Genomic DNA, 19,835 nt, shown 5'->3' with positions numbered 1-19,835 from the left:
GTGCTGCTAAGAAAATAGTGTACAGAGAGACCTTCTCAAATTGAAATAAACATTTTGAACTTATATAGACTTGGTGGTATTTTGGTGTGGACTAACTTACACGAGTGAGCAAATTAAAGTAAGGGTGTGCATGTGAATTGCTTCCACGACTGAGAGGTTGGGTGTGTTATGTTCTGGGTTGTCTACTTGTTGGGTATCTTGGGGGGAGGGTTCCGAGACCTAATAATTATGACAAGACAGTACTATAGTCAAGCAGTGGAATTGTGGTGGGTGCGGAATTTCTGATTGAGGTGTGCAAGGAAGGTCCAACCTACCATCACCAACATCCTATTTTCTGGTGCAAATGTATGTGCAAGATCCCTACAACAGTAGTATGTCCTACAGGGTATCATATCAAAATAGTTATAAATTTGGTAGGGCTGTTGTTGCTGTGAATTTTCAAAGCCTCAAGATCAATAAGAGTAAAAGTAGTACAAGACGACGACCCAACGGATTGGACTCAATGGCTCGAGCTACTGGTGAATATGAGTTTTATATTACAACCTTTCACAAAGAGTGGCACTGGCCAACTGGGCAAGACTAGCTACTACAGTACAGACAGACTGATAGTATGTAGTAGTAGTAGTACTCAGAGTCATCATAGCGGAGGCAGGGATAAGATTTTTGAAACCGTACAGATCGAAGGATAATTGGTGGTAAAAAAATAGCATTTGGAAACCAACAATAGTTCAGGATAAATATGGGGCAGTAAAAGTTATGGAATAAGAAATATTATTAAAAACAAGAAGACTTACTGGGGCCAGCAGAGGAGCCCTCAGCGGTGTCCTCCTGGTGGTGTTGTTCCTGTCCCACCGACTGCCCAGTCCCTGTCGGTCTGCCCCTGGGTGCTGATGAACAGGAAAGATATAAGAAAGAGACAAACATTGATGGATGGTGTCAAACAAATACAATATTTTTCAACAACGGTCAAAAAACACTTATGTAAACAACAATTGCAATAACTACTTTGACCGATCTCATCTGGTCAACATGTAATATCAGGGGATTCGCAGTTCTACTACTTAAGTTACTATTTATCAACAGTAATCCAGTCTTCCATTCTGATTCCAGAAAACTAAGTTACAACTAAGCCTAAGTACAACGTACCACCCAACCTAGCCCACATATTCCAGGCATGCCAATTGTACATTAAGTATGCATTTCCACTGTATTCCTCAACAATGCGTATGGTCAAATCATGGAGGACACATGAACATGACTACATTTTTTGTATACACCAAATTTTGGTTTGATTGATGCTGATCTGCTACTGCTAAGTAACTGCTAAGCCTACCACCACTCATTGAACAAACTAGAAAAGGTTCTAAAGACTGCCGTACTAGCAGCACGTCACGTAACTGAGTGAGGGGGCATCACGCATACCACTAACAAATTAGAAGCTCATACAAAGTAGTGTACCTAAACATCAATCCGCCCCTATCTATTAGTGACGGTCACGGGACAAAGTAAGGAGTGGACTAGAGTCACTGTAGCATTACGTAACTTAATTTCTCTAAAATAAACTCGTAAAGAATCACGCTAAGCAAGCGCAAACGCAAGCTGCAAACAAGTAAGATTAGTATTAGCGCAGAAGAGCACCATAATCACAGAAGACTTTTAAACGTTATTAACCTGGAATGTATTGATTTGTAAGCAGCAACATTCTAGCTGGTTGGAAGGGAAAAAAATATTCGCAATATATAACACAGAGCAGAAGAACAGACACAAAGTTGTAATAATTAAATATGTACTCACCAAGCCCCGGGACCTCCACTCCTAGCAGGTCCAGCAGGTCCTGCTCACGGTCCAGGATGTCGGACCACCGGTGCGTCAGCTGTGCCTGGGTGCGCCGGACCCCAGAGATGTGCGACACTGCCCGGCGCACCTTCCCCCACCGCTGCCGACGCTCCCGGAGGCCGTACCCGGACCCAGGCCTGCCACCTGCTGCAAGGGTTGAGGGGAGGTGGCGCTGCACAAAGAAAATTAGTGCAGCCAACTCCTCCTCCCCAAATAAGGCCCGTGCCTGCACCGCTTGTGGGCGCCGCCTTCCGAAAGGAAGGCGGTCGCGGCTCTGGCTGCGCCGGCGAACAGCCCTACCCTTGGACATGGTTCTGGGGACGGGGCGGGAAAGAAAAGGTAAAATAAATAAAGGAGTAAAGGAAATAAATAGCAGGGAATAGAAAGAGGCAAAAGTAGCTAAAAAAAAAAATAAATAGACAAAAACCAAAAATATAGAAGCAGGAAAATAGTTAGAGAAATAATAAGTAATAAAGATCCAAAAAAAGTGGCTATAAAAAAAGGATTGAAAGGATTTTGGGAGGATTGAAAATCAGGCCCCAGAACCATGCAATAGAGCGAAAAACAAGATGGCCACGCCCATTGCGACCACGTGCGCAAGTTCGCGCGACATTTTCTCCCCGAGCAAGCAAAAAGCAACGCGATCAAGTAAAAGCGGTCGCGAACAGGAAATTTCGACCGCGAACGGGCGCGAACATGCATTGCGCGACCCGGAACAGGAAGTAAACATCGCGAGAGGGCGGGACAAGTGAAAACAAGATGGCCGCGCCCTTGAGCAACCGCATGGGTAAGTTGGCGACCCGCGATCACGCAAAAAATACCGCGAACAGGCGGGAAAAAAACTTCTGCGTCTTCGCGATATTTCCGGCGTGTTTGCGGAGATTTTTAGCATTTTCGCGATAATTTGCGAAAGTTAATTTCGCAAATTCCGCCCACCCCTAATCAGCATCTCTGAGCCTGACCCCCGACGGCGAGTAGAAACACAGTGGTCGCCCTCTGGGAGTGTTAGGTATAAAATGTGGAATCCTCTGAGCCTGTAACTCGGAGCTGAGACAAACCACCTCCAAACCACGCATATTCAAGGCCCCGTTTGCCTTAAAACTGCCTCCATGGGCCACAATTGCTAAATATCGGATTGCGATGTCACCTCATCCGAATGGACTCTACCAGATAGAACCTTACCTGCTGCCTGATTTCCGTGACTATTTCACTCTTGTTTAGTCAGAGTTAACTTTATTTGTATAGGACAAGCGGTCCTTTGTAAAGTAACTAAATTTAAAAAAATCATTTTGGGGTCAAATGCAATAATTCAATAATTAAATACCCATTCCAGTAGAAAAGATTGTGCCATTGAAAATATGTGATGGGCGTGATAGGGACCATGCCTTCTTTGTATGTTTTTAAGGCGTTGTTAGCGTGTGGCTGGTAGAGATGCGGGTGGTAAGTTCGGTAAATGAATGCCAGGAGCTGTGCCCCAGGCTTCACGCTGATTCTCTGGGTAAATTGGCGTTTTGCTGACTCCAGCACTGAGCCTGCCCCTTATGCATATGCACCTTTGCTAACCCATTACCAGGGTTTACATTTAGGATAGCGGTGGTCGAGAATCACATCTCTTGATATTAATATGGAGCTGGGAAATTGCTGAAAACCCAGGAAAAGCAAGAGAAAGCACAAATCTAAATGCTCGGGGCTCATTTCGCGGACTTCTGTTCAGGATTCAGCTGCTCCTGGATGCGTGTGGAGCCATCTGCTAGCAGCCCTGGCAGTCATTATGGTGACTAAGTCGCAGCCCGCGCCAGACCGTGGTTCAAATGCTGCATCCCTGGGGCGGTAGGGGCGGCAGAAGGTGCGTGTCTGCGGCCTGGTGCCCGCGCAGGTCCGCCTGAGGGTGGGAGAGGTGAGAGCTGCAGGGGGCGCTGTGCTAACCTCTCCGCGGTGGCAGGCGCCTTAATTAGCGCGCTCCGCGGTTCGTCTTCGAGGGGCGCCTGACTGGAAGAGTCTGAACACCCCCCGCCCCCACCCCCGTCACCCCTCGCCCCCACCGCCCCACCACCTATATCTACATATCCTGTAATGGAGAAATGTGTGACAAGCATGTGTTTGAACACGCTCTAGCCAAACGATAGAGTGAAAAATGCTGTCAGCAGGTTTTGTGCAGGATTTGTGACAAATTTGACCCCAGTAACCACTGTTTGTATTCCGTTAGGCATTCATAGACTGAGTTATTTCAGGGCGGTTTCTTGTTTTTCTCATTGTTTTGTTTGTTTTCATATTTTCTCCGTATTTGCTTGACAATGCCACATAGTTCTTATATAGTCTATATATTTCAGATACTTACGATGTGACACTGAATTGTATCATGGGAGGTTAATTTTCTGCCTAAATTCATTGGTTTCCTGTTTTTGTAATAATGCCTCGGGATCTTGCCTTATATAATACAAAAAATTATAGTAGCTGAATTCCTGCCTGCGCAAGGCCGTCGTTCCGATGCTGCACGTCCGCTTGAGGTTCAACTGCAGGGGGCGCTCTGGTAACCACTGTGCCGCGGCAGGCGTCCTAATAAGCCGAGCTCTGCAGTTGGTCTTTGTGGGCGAGGCCTGGTTGCAGATTTCTCAGCAAGCCCTAGGGGAGAGGGCCCTGCAGGGTGCCTGGCGTCAGGCGCAGCAGAGTACCAGACCGCTGTGACGTCACGTACTTTCCGCACTCTATTTATAAGTCCGTGGTCCTCAAAACTGTGCACACTAATAAACTCAAACAAAAACATGAAATATGTATCACCAAGTTGGTCGCACACTGCTCCACCCACTAGCGTGTTACCCCGAAGAATTGTGGTCCCTGTAGTCAGCGTCGGCGGGTACGCCTATGCTCAGTGGTGCGTGCAAGTCAGAGTAGCGTTAGCCATCCCTGGACACGTGTTTCGCGGTAGTTGCCGCTCGTCAGCAGGGAGTAGGAAGAGTGCAGGGTTGCTTGTGTAGGCTGCTAAAATCATATCAGGTCTGTACCTCTCGTAGCGAACACAGGTGCGTAACCATGAGCCCGTCGACTCCGGGGCTCAGACAGCCACTAAATATGTATCACCAAGTTGGTCGCACACTGCTCCACCCACTAGCGTGTTACCCCGAAGAATTGTGGTCCCTGTAGTCAGCGTCGGCGGGTACGCCTATGCTCAGTGGTGCGTGCAAGTCAGAGTAGCGTTAGCCATCCCTGGACACGTGTTTCGCGGTAGTTGCCGCTCGTCAGCAGGGAGTAGGAAGAGTGCAGGGTTGCTTGTGTAGGCTGCTAAAATCATATCAGGTCTGTACTTCTCGTAGCGAACACAGGTGCGTAACCATGAGCCCGTCGACTCCGGGGCTCAGAGAGCCACTAAATATGTATCACCAAGTTGGTCGCACACTGCTCCACCCACTAGCGTGTTACCCCGAAGAATTGTGGTCCCTGTAGTCAGCGTCGGCGGGTACGCCTATGCTCAGTGGTGCGTGCAAGTCAGAGTAGCGTTAGCCATCCCTGGACACGTGTTTCGCGGTAGTTGCCGCTCGTCAGCAGGGAGTAGGAAGAGTGCAGGGTTGCTTGTGTAGGCTGCTAAAATCATATCAGGTCTGTACCTCTCGTAGCGAACACAGGTGCGTAACCATGAGCCCGTCGACTCCGGGGCTCAGAGAGCCACTAAATATGTATCACCAAGTTGGTCGCACACTGCTCCACCCACTAGCGTGTTACCCCGAAGAATTGTGGTCCCTGTAGTCAGCGTCGGCGGGTACGCCTATGCTCAGTGGTGCGTGCAAGTCAGAGTAGCGTTAGCCATCCCTGGACACGTGTTTCGCGGTAGTTGCCGCTCGTCAGCAGGGAGTAGGAAGAGTGCAGGGTTGCTTGTGTAGGCTGCTAAAATCATATCAGGTCTGTACCTCTCGTAGCGAACACAGGTGCGTAACCATGAGCCCGTCGACTCCGGGGCTCAGAGAGCCACTAAATATGTATCACCAAGTTGGTCGCACACTGCTCCACCCACTAGCGTGTTACCCCGAAGAATTGTGGTCCCTGTAGTCAGCGTCGGCGGGTACGCCTATGCTCAGTGGTGCGTGCAAGTCAGAGTAGCGTTAGCCATCCCTGGACACGTGTTTCGCGGTAGTTGCCGCTCGTCATTTATGGCGGGCCTTGACCTTAAGATCAACGTCTCTAAAACGTTTATAATGAGGGCACGTCTCGCCCAAAAAAAAAGTACCACCAAAATGAGGGGTATCCACCTGGATCAAAAAAAAATAGCCACCACAGAAAAATATCCCTATTTAGGTATTATTATGGATCATAAATTATCCTGGAAGCCGGCTGTAGAAGCAAGAAAACTTTTATTTTTAAAATCAACTACAGCCCTTATTAATTTTACCAGGAAGCTGGGAAATAGAGCTCCCGCAGAAATTCTTATGATCTATAAAGCTAAATGCTTATCTGTGGCTCTGTACGGGGCGGGTTTATGGGGTTTTGTGACCACAGACTGTATTCAAAAAGTGGAAAATTCTTTTTTGAGATACATTCTCGCAGTCCCCCGGAGTGCGGGCACTTTTGCCTGCCACATAGAGTTGGGCCTTGCTCATGTCTCGGACCAAGCCAAAATCGAACCACTCTTATTATGGCGTAAGATCTGGACCTCTGACAAGGCAACCCTCTCCCAGTCTATTTTGTCTGACTGCCTTTCAATGGATAACGCTCATAGGTCTAGGTGGCTCTCGTATATCGCAAGTTTTTTCCATGATCTGGGCTGGGATACATACTATCACAATCCTTCCCTAATAAGTGAGATCACGAGGAAGACTTTAAAAAACAAAGCCCTTGCCCATCTGGAGGAACAAAGACTGACGAATGAAATTGCTAAACCTTCTGCTACCCATTCTTTATTGATTCAGTTGGTCCCTACATTACAGCCGTACCTTACCTATAATACGACAAGCTATGAGCGTTACCTATTGGTAAGATTTAGAATGAATTTTTTCCACCGAATGGTCACATTCCCTGTACAAAATAATTGGGCCAAACATCTCCCCTCTTGTCCTTGTGATCAAAAATCCCAACAATCGACTTCGCATACTATCCTTTTTTGTAAAATTTATACGGATCTAAGAAAAAAATGGCTTATTCCGTATTTGAAGCGAACTGGTTTCAGGCAATGTCGCCCAGCATTATTATTTTTACAGTTGTTGGAGGGGGAGTATTTGGTATTCGTATTAGCAAATTATTTGAAATCTATTGTCAAATACCGCAAGATTTTAGATTGATGTATCACTTTGGATACCCAAGTTTTTGCTTTTTTCGCTTTTAACTAGTTGTTATTTTTTTTTTTTTTTTTTTTTTTTTAATCCCATTTTAACTTGTAAATAGTGTTATGATATGTGATTGTATTATTGTACGCTTTTATGATTTGAAATTTATAATCGAAATAAAGCAAGAATTGAATTGAATTGAGTGCAGGGTTGCTTGTGTAGGCTGCTAAAATCATATCAGGTCTGTACCTCTCGTAGCGAAGCTGACCTTCAGGGACCATTTTCATTGGGGGAACACGACTGGTAGGTGTAGCAGTGTGCGACCAATCTGGTTTAACTTTATATTCAGGCTCCCTTGAGCCGGTGGAGTCGACGGACTCATGGTTACGCACCTGCGCGCTACGAGAGGTACTAGACCTGATAACGATTTTAGCAGCTTACACAGCAACCCCACACATTTTCCTACTCCCTGCTGACGAGAGGCAACTACCTCGAAACACGTGTCCAGGGATGGCACACGCCACGCATACTTGCATTCACACTCGAGCATAGGTGTATCCGCCGACGCTGACCTTCAGGGACCATTTTCATTGGGGGAACACGACTGGTAGGTGTAGCAGTGTGCGACCAATCTGGTTTAACTTTAAAAACATGAAATATATTCAGGAACGCCTCTGAGGAAAACAATCTAACCCAATTCGCTCTAAAAATGGCATAATTGTCATTGTCAGGGAAGCATCGTTCACTACTTGATGCTACCAGGGTAGTTCGTCTGTTGCCACTTGCTATCCTCCCATCTCTAGCTTTCTACCCCCTGTCTCCGTTTCCCATTTCCCTCGCTCTATCTCGCGTATAAGTGCTTTTCCGAATTAATGTTCACTCTCAGTGAATAAACTGCCTCCCGAGCTAACAGGTCCAGCAACTCAAGTTCTGAACCTATGTGCCCCTCCCTCCTTCGGCCTTCCAATATGGTCTGGTTCTGTTTAATCCCCCTCCTCTCTTTAAGCAAAAACCCCTTGGGGTGGTGACCCTCCCGGCTCCCATGGGGCTCGTCGGCCCCTTTCCCCAAAGGCAAGCTATTCAAACACCACAACTGTTTGGATTAGGGGTCATAAACCCCGGACGTATTTTATTACATAAAATAATCAAACATTAAAATTAATATTTACATTATGTACACAATATGCATAAAGTCCATTACATTGATAGGTACAAGTTGTCAATTGGCTAACCTTAACATGCTTCTAATACAAGCCATTCCTATTGTAAGCTAAGCGTCTGCGTATCCTTGTTAGAGCCTATGGCAAGGTCAATGACTGGCGGCCCCACATCCAGATCAAGCTGGGTCCCCACTTCCTACCGAAGTGACCTTGTGCAGGGGGCCCAGCTTACCAGATGGATACCTCCCCCAGGCCCCCCCTACGCCCTCAACCTTAACTCCATAAAGGGGCCCTTGCAGTTATGCGTCCTTGTGCCCTTAGGGCATGCGCGTGAGAGAATTGGCCAACCAGCCTACTGGAAGCGAGACTTCCCTTCCCCCGTACCGTTCCAGCCTACCAACTGTAACTGCCCCTGGAGTTCCCTGAGAGACCTGCCCCATGTTGACCGGACTTGTGACCCAGAAGCACTCCTAAGTGCTTCCGGCCCACGCCCACCTTAGCCAATCACCAGAGGGCTAGGCGAGTCCGGGGCGCCGCGTCACTACTGTGTGCGGCGCGTCCAGCCTCTCAACGGATGTGGGGGACCGGCGCGACTGCTATACTGACGACGTGCCCGAATCTGTGCCCGCCTTTCAATCCTGTGCCGTGTACAATCTAAACTCCTGCTTCCCAATGCACACCTGTTGGGGGCATCCTGGGACCATGCCAGGCAGTAAGTGCTAGCCAGTGCATCATGGACCCTGGTGCAGGGAATGAACCTGGCCCTAAGCGGCTGTGTGAAGTATTATGGCATGCAGCAATAATTAGGGTTGAGTGGGCTTCGCAGGCCATTGGGCCCCGGTGCCGCTGCACCTGCTGCCTCATTGGAAGCTTCTCCCCTGATGGCAAGTCCAGTTAGCAGCTCAAATGAGCACGGGGCAGCCAGAGCTCTGACTTAAGGCCTATTCTGGGTTTATGTTACGTTCGGGGCTTCTCACAGATATTTGTGGTGTCGCCGTCTTCTAAGCACATTTTCTAACGGGCTGGTTACGGGCGCGTGCCGGTATGCACACACTATTGGTTACTTGAGCACTGTGAGCACGGGCTAGAGACTCGTCTCTTCAGGAGCTGCCATTTCCTCTTTGTCGCGACCTTTGAGACGCCCGCATCCCTCCGAGGGGCCCAGTGCCTTTCCTCGCCTCTCCTCCCCTCCCCGCACCCTGGTACCAGAGAAAGCCGCCCAAGGGTCAGGCCTTGGCTCGCCCCAGCCCCGCACAGTGGGGCCACATAGAGGTGCGTAATCCAGGCCTCTGCAGTGCCTGCTATGCTGGAGGAGTGGGGCCCCAGGCTCCACGGAGCCCCCATTCAGCCTAATGTCTGTGAATATCTTTGAGATATGGGGGGGCTGAGGGCCCCTTACGTTATTCCGCAAAGTGGGATCAGCATTTCGTGCTCCCCAGGGGCAGCCTTTGCTTGTACCGCATCCCCTGCATCCGGAGGCCATCTCTCAAGGGGCAGCCCTTGTCTCTCCTTCATCCCTTGCATGCCGAGGCCATCTCTCCAGGGGCAGCCCTTGCCTCTCCATCGTTCCCTTCATCCCGAGGCCTGAGGCCACCGCTCCAGGGGCAGCCCTTGCCTCTCCATCGTTCCCTTCATCCCGAGGCCTGAGGCCATCGCTCCAGGCGCAGCCCTTGCCTCACCTTCATCCCCTGTATCCCGAGGCCACCGCTCCAGGGGCAGCCCTTGCCCCGCCTTCATCCCCTGCATCCCACCGCTCCAGGGGCAGCCCTTGCCTCTACCTCGTTCCCTTCATCCCGAGGCCTGAGGCCATCGCTCCAGGCGCAGCCCTTGCCTCTCCCTCGTTCCCTTCATCCCGAGGCCTGAGGCCATCGCTCCAGGCGCAGCCCTTGCCTCTCCTTCATCCCCTGCATCCCGAGGCCGTTGGCCATCGTTCCAGGGGGCAGCCCTTGCCTCACCTTCATCCCCTGTATCCCGGGACCTGAGGCCATTGCTTCAGGGGGCGCCCTTGCCTCTCCTTCATCCCCTGCATCCCGAGGCCTGAGGCCACCGCTCCAGGGGCAGCCCTTGCCTCTCCCTCGTTCCCTTCATCCCGAGGCCTGAGGCCATCGTCCAGGCGCAGCCCTTGCCTCACCTTCATCCCCTGTATCCTGGGACCTGAGGCCATTGCTTCAGGGGGCGCCCTTGCCTCTCCTTCATCCCCTGCATCCCGAGGCCACCGCTCCAGGGGCAGCCCTTGCCTCGCCTTCATCCCCTGCATCCCACCGCTCCAGGGGCAGCCCTTGCCTCTCCCTCGTTCCCTTCATCCCGAGGCCTGAGGCCATCGCTCCAGGCGCAGCCATTGCCTCTCCTTCATCCCCTGCATCCCGAGGCCGTTGGCCATCGTTCCAGGGGGCAGCCCTTGCCTCTCCTTCACCCCCTGTATCCCGGGACCTGAGGCCATCGCTTCAGGGGGCGCCCTTGCCTCTCCTTCACCCCCTGCATCCCGAGGCCTGAGGCCACCGCTCCAGGGGCAGCCCTTGCCTCTCCCTCGCCCCCTTCATCCCGAGGCCTGAGGCCACCGCTCCAGGGGCAGCCCTTGCCTCTCCTTCATCCCCTTTATCCCGGGACCTGAGGCCATCGCTCCAGGGGCAGCCCTTGCCTCTCCTCCATCCTCTGCATCCCGAGGCCTGAGGCCATCGCTTCAGGGGGCGCCCTTGCCTCTCCTTCACCCCCTGCATCCCGAGGCCTGAGGCCACGCTCCAGGGGCATCCCTTGCCTCTCCTTCATCCCCTGCATCCCGAGGCCTGAGGCCATCGCTTCAGGGGGCGCCCTTGCCTCTCCTTCACCCCCTGCATCCCGTGGCCTGAGGCCACCGCTCCAGGGGCAGCCCTTGCCTCTCCTTCATCCCCTTTATCCCGGGACCTGAGGCCATCGCTCCAGGGGCAGCCCTTGCCTCTCCTTCATCCCCTGTATCCCGGGACCTGAGGCCATTGCTTCAGGGGGCGCCCTTGCCTCTCCTTCATCCCCTGCATCCCGAGACCTGAGGCCACCGCTCCAGGGGCAGCCCTTGCCTCTCCTTCATCCCCTTTATCCCGGGACCTGAGGCCATTGCTCCAGGGGCAGCCCTTGCCTCACCTTCATCCCCTGTATCCCGGGACCTGAGGCCATTGCTTCAGGGGGCGCCCTTGCCTCTCCTTCATCCCCTGCATCCCGAGACCTGAGGCCACCGCTCCAGGGGCAGCCCTTGCCTCTCCTTCATCCCCTTTATCCCGGGACCTGAGGCCATCGCTCCAGGGGCAGCCCTTGCCGTTCCTTCATCCCCTGCATCCCGAGGCCGGAGATCATCGCTCCAGGGGCAGCCCTTGCTTCTCCTTCATCCCCTGCATCCCGAGGTCTGAGGTCATCGCTCCAGGGGCAGCCCTTGCCTCTCCTTCATCCCCTGCATCCCGAGGCCTGAGGCCATGCTCCACGGGCAGCCCTTGCCTCTCCTTCATCCCCTGCATCCTGGGGCCTGAGGCCTTCGCTCCATGGGGAGCCCTCGCCTCTCTTTTGTCCTCTGCATCCCGAGGTTGCAGGCCATCTTTCCGGGTACAGCCCTTGCTTATAAAACATCTCCTGCATCCCGAGGCCGGAGATCATCTCTACAGGGTCAGTCCTTGCTTCTCCTTCATCCCCTGCATCCCGAGGTCTGAGGTCATCGCTCCACGGGCAGCCCTTGCCTCTCCTTCATCCCCTGTATCCCGGGGCCTGAGGCCTTCGCTCTATGGGGAGCCCTCGCCACTCCTTCATCCCCTGAGGCCGGAGGCCATCGCTCCAGGGGCAGCCCTTGCCTCTCCTTCATCCCCTGCATCCCGAGGCCTGAGGCCATGCTCCACGGGCAGCCCTTGCTTCTCCTTCATCCCCTGCATCCTGGGGCCTGAGGCCTTCGCTCCATGGGGAGCCCTCGCCTCTCTTTTGTCCTCTGCATCCCGAGGTTGCAGGCCATCTTTCCGGGTACAGCCCTTGCTTATAAAACATCTCCTGCATCCCGAGGCCGGAGATCATCTCTACAGGGTCAGTCCTTACCTCTTCTTTATCCCCTGCATCCCGAGGCCGGAGACCACCTCTCAAGGGGCAGCCTTTGCTGGTACCCGGTCCCATGCATCCCGAGGCAGGAGGCCAGCTCTCCAGGGACAGCCCTTACCCATCCTTTATCCCTTGCATCCCGAGGCCGGAGGCCATGGTCCAGAGGCAACCATTGCCCCTCCTTCATACCCTGCATCCCAAGGCGGGAGGCCAGCTTTCCAGGGGCAGCCCTTGCCTGTAACCCATTCCCTGCACCCAACGGCTGAAGAGCCCCCAGCAGACAGAGTTCTGTGTTTGTCTCTGACTCTCCTCCAAACCTTACGTGCACGTGGGGGGGGGGGTGATGGGGGAAGGGAGGCGGGGTTGATGGGCAATGAATGAAGCTGGGGGCACACCTAGAGAGAGAGAGAGGCAGAGGTATATCAAGGAGGGGGGGGGGGGGGTATGGCAGATCATCCGATGACATGAAGAGAGGGGGTGGGAGGAGAGCTGGGAACGTATAGTGGCAGAGAGTGCGGAAGGCGAGAGAAGGGGGGCTGGTAGGAGGGGGTGCACACTGCAGCCTGTTTATTTTAATTACCGCCGAGGCTGTCTGCCAGCAGCACACGAGCCGTCCACCCTGTGGCAGGAGCGCTGTATCCCCTCTCCACCAGAGCCCCGTCCGCGCGCTCCTGGAAGCCGCCCGGTGCCAAGGTAAGAAGCCCCCCGCCGCCCCCTGCCGCGCCCCGGGCATCCTTCCGCGGGGGACGAGGGACCCTGAGGGGAGCACCAGTTCCTTTTCGTTTTTAAAACCCACCATTTCCGGGGTATTCTCTCGCACTCGTTTGAATTCGTTCACCTGCCTCCGTCCCCGAGATAGGACCATCACCAACTTGCCCATTTTTGCCCAAAGTCCCGGCCGGTGCCAGCTTCCTAGGATGCGCCCTGGAACCCCCTGTGTGCAGTCTCTTCCTACAGGCTGCTGATTTCAAGACAGAACCCGCTCTTAACGTGAGAAATCCATTCATCTTATTATCTCTAAATTCGGGCTAGAGGGGGTGTCGGCAAGGCTTCTTTTGCCTTGTGTGTTTTCCTTAAAAAATGACAGTTTTTTTTCATATTTTATATTTTTTAGGATAATATCGTAGACTTCTGGAATAAAATAACCCTATCATAGTGGCACGCAAATAGAAGATTGGGGCCAGGGGGATTCTCGGGGCACAGTCACCCCATGCCTTGCCTCTTTAATCGGGTGTGTTGGGGTTTCCCGCCGGCTGCTTGGCCCCCGCTGGCGGCTCCAGGCGCCTCACTTTGTAGTTTGTATCCCCTTGAAGGACGGAGGCAGGCAGATGGGCGGCTTTACCTGCGGGAACAGGCGGGCGCGGCAATAATAGCTGTCAATAAAAATATCGTTCTCGTGCACGCCACACAGGTGTGCGTGGCTATCACGGATGGTCACGCGCTACCTTACACATCTTTACAAATAATTCGAGTTCATCTTCGTTATTTAAAATGTGACTTTCACTGGAGGATTTGAACACGTGTTTCCGCGTATGATTTAAGCGTACACGATATATATCTAGCCACACACACATACATATAGATATAGGTAGATGTAGGTACATAGATATTGCAACTAACAGGAATGTCACGGCTTTATTCAAAATTCTACAGCGGATCTCGTTTGATGAAAAGTCTACATTTTTGTAGGCAATATTTAAAATAAAATGAATATTTGTATCTGGTAATGACATGTTTACAAACGTTTATACGTCACCAGAAAAACATTTTACACATTAAGCAAATTCTTATAATCTCTTTCTCTCTCTACATAAAACACAAGCGTACACACGCACACACACACACAGGTTTATATATATTCACATATATGTTTATGTATGTTTGTGTTCTGTCACCAGGATTTGCATAGCGCCCTTCTGCCATTTGCGGGGCTTCGTGTCGCATATATGCAAACACACACTTGTACATGGCTAGTGAATTGTGAAATATAAAATGACATCTCAGTAAGGCTAATGCAAATCTATGAATTACTGACTGAAACAAATGAACAACTGCAAACGCACACACAGGTTTAATTGTTATGACAACACAGCATTATTACGTATATTCGAAGAGCAAGGGTTGGCTGGACGTGTAGTTGTTGTAAATAGTGAACAGTGTGACCTGCTCACACGAGCAGCGACTGCAGAAGGGGTGTGAATGTACCCTGAAACGTATCTTTTATTCCGCCCTGCTTCTGTCAGAGCCTTGGCATGGATGGCAGAGTTTTGTGCTACTTCCTGCCGTGTGCAGAAGTGGCGGTGTGCCAGCCCGGGGAGCCTGGCACTGGGCCTGAATGTGTCTCCTTGCCCAGCTGATGTGAGCCTGGCATCGAGTCCGGGCTGGACAGCACTTTGAGCCGGAAGAGGTGCCCTGTAGTTCTGGTCCGGCTGAACTATCGGAGAACCTGGCACAGAGACTAGGGTAGTCTCAGTACAGCCACTGGCAGCCTGGCACTGAGCGCTGGATGGACTGAACATTCAGTCTCCAGGAGCCTGGCACTCAGTGCCAGCCTGCCTCAGCGCATAGGGCATTGAAACCTGTCGTTAAGTATTCGCTGGTCTCCGTGCCGAGTTTATGGACGCCTGGCACAGAGTCCGAGCTTCACTGAGCACTCGGTAATGGCAGGCTGGCATTGACCCGGGGCTGAACAGAGTACACATCCTGAAAGAGTGTGTCTTTGAGTAGGGGTTAGTCATAGCAGCCAGTCGACAGAAGCCTGGTTCTGAGTAAGGGCTGGACTGACCATCCATCCTCAAAGAGCCGGGAGTGAGTTGGTCTGGACACTCATCCGGGCATGGCGAGTCTTTTGTCGAATTTCTGCCGGAGTGACTGCCCAGTCGCAGTGGAGCTGCCCTGGCTTTAAGCTTGGGCTGATCCGAACCCACGGGAACGGGAGACTGGCACTTGCCCTAGATTGGGCGGGCCCCAGACTGTTCTCAAAGAGCTTGGTATGGAATCAGGATATAGCTCATATATGGACTTGTTTAGAGTCTAGGCTCAACAGAGTGCTCAGCCCTATGCAGCGTGGCATCGAGTACGGACAAGCGTCATTACCCACCCCTGCGCACCAACGCCCCTTGAGAGTACGCCATTGACCCTAGGCTGGCACTGTGAGTGCGGTGGTCTCAGCACCAGGCCTGCCCAGAGAAGACTGGCATTGAGTACCCAACAACCTCAGCCTGCGTCTGGCCTGCACATAGCTGGTTGGAGCTGGGCATTGCTCCACTGCTGAACTTAGCGCCTGGACCTGGCAAACCTGGCACAATGCCCATGCTTTTTACTTGGCACCTGCCTTGACTGTACTTACTGTCCGCGGACCTGATTTAAGTTCTAGGAGCCTGGCACTGCATCTGAGTCACTCAAACCCTTGGGGTCTGGCAGTGCATCTGAGTCACTCGATCCCTAGGGGCCTGGCACTGCATCTGAGTCATTCAATCCCTAGGGGTGTGGCACTACGTCTGTCACTCAATCCCAAGGGGCCTGGCACTGCATCTCAGTCAGCCAAACCCTAGAGGCCTGGCACTGCATCGAAGTTATTCAATCCCTAGGGGTTTGGCACTGCGTCTGTCACTCAATCCCTAGGGACCTGGCACTGCGTCTGAGTCAGGTAATCCCCAGGGGCCTGGCACTGCATCTGAGTCACTGATTCCCTAGAGGCTTGGCACTGCGTTTGAGTCAGGCACCCATCCCCAGGAGCCTGGCACTGCGTCTGAGTCACTGATTCCTTAGAGGCCTGTAAATCACAAAAAGTAAGGACAACAAGACTACCCCAGTCTCAACGAGGTTTATGGGGTTTTGCTCCTGTTGTCTATTATAAAATCCCTAGAGGCCTGGCACTGCGTTTGAGTCAGGTACCCCCTAGGGGACTGGCACCGCATCTGAGTCACGCAATCCCTAGAGGCCCGGCACTGCATCTGAGTCATTCAATCCCTAGGCATCTGGCACTGCATCTGTCACTCAATCCTTAGGGGCCTGGCACTGCGTCTGAGTCAGATAATCCCCAGGAGCCTGGCACTGCATCTGAGTCACTGATTCCCTAGAGGCCTGGCACTGCGTTTGAGTCAGGCACCCATTCACAGGGGCCTGGCATCGCATCTGAGTCATGCAATCCCTAGAGGTCTGGCACTGCGTTTGAGTCAGGCACCCCCTAGGGGCCTAGCACTGCGTCTGAGTCACGCAATCCCTAGAGGCCTGGCACTGCATCTCAGTCACTCAATCCCTACGGGCCTGGCACTGCATCTGAGACACTCAATCCCTAGGGGCCTGGCACTGCGTTTGAGTCAGGTAATCCCCAGGGGCCTGGCACTGCGTCTGAGTCACTGATTCCCTAGAGGCCTGGCACTGCGTTTGAGTCAGGCACCCATTCCCAGGGACCTGGACCTACATTTGAGTCAGGCACCCCATAGGGGCCTGGCACTGTGCCTGAGTCACACAATCCCTAGAGGCCTGGCACTGCATCTGAGTCATTCAATCCCTAGGGGTCTGGCACTATGTCTGTCACTCAATCCCTAGGGGCCTGGCACTGCTTCTGAGTCACTCAATCCAAGTGGCCTGGCACTGCATCTGAGTCATTCAATCCTTAGGGGTCTGGCACTGCATCTGTCACTCAATACCTCGGGGCCTGGCACTGCATTTGAGTCAGGCAATCACCAGGGGCCTAGCACTACGTCTGAATCACTCAATCCCTAAGAGGCTAGCACTGCATCTGAGTCACTCGATCCATAGGGGCCTGGCACTGCGTCTGAGTCACTCGATCTCTGGGGACCTGGCAATGCGTCTGAGTCACTCAATCCATAGGGGCCTGGCACTGCGTCTGAGTCACTCAATCCATAGGGGCCTGGCACTTCGTCTGAGTCACTGATTCCCTAGAGGCCTGGCACTGCGTCTGAGTCACTCAATCCCTAGGGGCCTGGCACTGCATCTGAGTCACTGATTCCTAGAGGCCTGACACAGATTCTGAGTCACTCGATCCCCAGGGGCCTGGTGCTGCATCTGAGACATTCTTACCCAGGGCTGTAAGTGGGATGAAAAAACTGGGGGAGGGGGGTCTCTCAAAGGGGCGTGGCCAATATAATTAAGGGCGTGGCTTAAAAAACATATGCTAAAAATCTGTGCTTAGCATAGTGTGCTGCCCAACTTGTATTTTGCTTTTTCTGTCATTGCATCTATATATATGATACAACAAGTAACACCCTACCTACAACAAATCCAGACTATTGGCTTTGTCAATGGTTGTTAGTTGCATAAGATAAATAAGCAGCAACTATGGTTTGTATATAATATTGAAAAAGCTTCCACTTAAAGTCCTGGTGACACCACAACAATGTTGCTGCTCCTGAGTTTCAAAAAGAGAAGGGAAATTCAGAGAGAAAATGACTCTTCAAAGGATTTCCCTTCCACTAAAACGCTCACTTGGCATGACGTCATGCCGTAACTTCTCCACTAGTGAGAAGTGAGTAGTGTGAGCACGCGCACATGGATGTGCCTGCACTCTCTGCAGACCGGAAAAAAGCGGACCGCCTGTGCCAGGGCACAAAACATAGCCCAATATAGACCCGTTTTGAGCCCCCCTTTAAAAAACTGCTGGTGCTCAGCACCGGTGAGACCCGGCCCACTTAAAGCCCTGTTCTTACCCCCTGGGAGCCTGGCACTGTGGCTGAGACATCCACAACCCCTAGGATCCTGGCACTACCTATGGACGTTTCTAACCACGGGTACGAGGTTCTGTGCCAGGACTGCTTCATGCCCACGTGAGGCTCTAACCGAGACCTGGCTTATCTCAGCACCTTTGCTCAGCCTCACAAAGCTTAGGTTCAGGGAAGTCCCAGTTTTATACCTTCAGCAGCACCCTCAGATCGGCTGCCCCCTAGCTTACACTGAGAGGATAATTCACAACATTTCTTTGGGCTTGGAGAATTCTTAAATTTCACCAAAATAGCTGCCCTGAGTTTGCCACGGACCCCTTCGATCGTGTCGTGAGGGCGCAGCGCCAGCCCCTCCTCACCGTTACACGCCACGCTACTAGTAGTAGTGCACCAAATTGTCTCAATCTAATATAAACTTCTTTTCGCTTGTACTTAAGTGGTTGTCTATTTACTTACTTATATACTATTGCGCGACCTCTTGTGATGTGTCTGTAAAACTTACCTTTTGTCCTCAATTTTGACCTCATATCCTGAATTTTGACCTCATGTCCTGAATTTTGCCCTCATATCCTGAATTTTAGTCCTGAATTTTGACCCTTTGTTCTGAATTTTTACACTCACCGTCCTGAATTTGCACCCATGGCAGTTGGTCACCCTTGCTACTACATATGCTTCGCAAGTACTTCTGTGCATTGAGCAGCTCGACCCTCTCACATGTCACTGTCGCATTAGATATTCGCAGAATCATTTGCATATCGGCAGCGAAATGGTGCCCCTTGTGCGCAGCAGGAATGGGGCAGACAGCACGAGACTGCAAGCACCGGAAGTGGGCCTACTTTGTCGCCATACTCTACAACAAGATACATATTCCAGGAAAAAAACTGCCATCCATTCAACCGCGTCAGGTGATATATACTATTGAAAAATAGAAGGCTGGGTCGGAAAGTGTATGGTCTTCTCACTCTTAACTGGAAGCAAGGTCGGACTGGTTCACAAGGAAATCAGACGGGGTCAGAGGGCTTGTCTGACAGGTCAGTGTGTGGGGCGGATTTTTGCCTGTTAGTGGGCCTGTTTTATGGTCTGGTGTGTGGGTTTTTGATGTTGATTTCATATATATTATCAAAAACATTGCTTGCTGCAAGCACAAATGCATGCAATCTCCTATACCTTGGAAAACATTTATGCATATATACATTCATACGTATACAAAACACTTACACACTTATAGTTATACAAAACACTTATACACGCATACGTATACAAAACACTTGTACACGCATACTTATACATTTCTTTACAAGTTCGAAACTGCCCCAAAGTGCAAACGTGGGTCACCTTTTTACCTATCTAGTTCACTCATGGGGTCTACTTTTAGATTAGTGCTGTGGCCTATATTCTGTCCTAGTCCGACCCCGTCGGGAGGTGCGGACTTTGGCCTGGTGAGTGGATGCAACTTTTAAATGCATGGGCAATACTTCTGAAGGGATAGTACACAGACATCTCAACAGAGTACAGCATGTTCGGTTGGAGAGTACTGATACTTTTGTGCCATGATGCAATAATTCGATTAAAAGAAAAGAGCATAAAGTGCAGGTTTTGCATTTCCAGAAGAACCTGATGCCCTCTCGCACATGTGCAGTGAATCAGAGCAACAACAGACAGAGTGGACGAGGAACTCACCGCTTCAGAGGGTGCTTCCAGCTCAATTCAGAGCAGAGCTGGATTAGTTAATCTAGAACGCACCGCTTACCCTCAGCTCCTCAGTTGCTGTAGTTGTGGGAGCAGCTGGGAGCTAATGAGAGTTCCTCCGTCGTTTGCAGCACTCAGCCAAACGCACTGTATCTCTCTGTGGCCCT

The 19,835-nt window shown here is 51.7% G+C and overlaps 1 protein-coding gene across 1 annotated transcript in view; it reads left to right on the top strand.

Annotated features, from left to right (window-relative positions):
* The first annotated feature begins 12,854 nt into the window (after nt 1–12,854).
* The window catches only part of LHX9 (LIM homeobox 9), a 62,716-nt gene continuing 55,735 nt past the window's right edge, over nt 12,855–19,835 (top strand). The window contains exon 1 of the mRNA XM_085601830.1: nt 12,855–12,985. The gene's annotated coding sequence lies outside the window, so the exon portion shown is untranslated. The remainder of the gene's footprint in view (nt 12,986–19,835) is intronic.

Source organism: Triturus cristatus, chromosome 4_2 (genome assembly GCF_964204655.1).
Source record: "Triturus cristatus chromosome 4_2, aTriCri1.1, whole genome shotgun sequence".
NCBI classification, from domain to species: Eukaryota; Metazoa; Chordata; class Amphibia; order Caudata; family Salamandridae; genus Triturus; species Triturus cristatus.
Note: the sequence above shows the minus strand (reverse complement) of the source record. Positions and strands in the feature narration are given on the sequence as shown.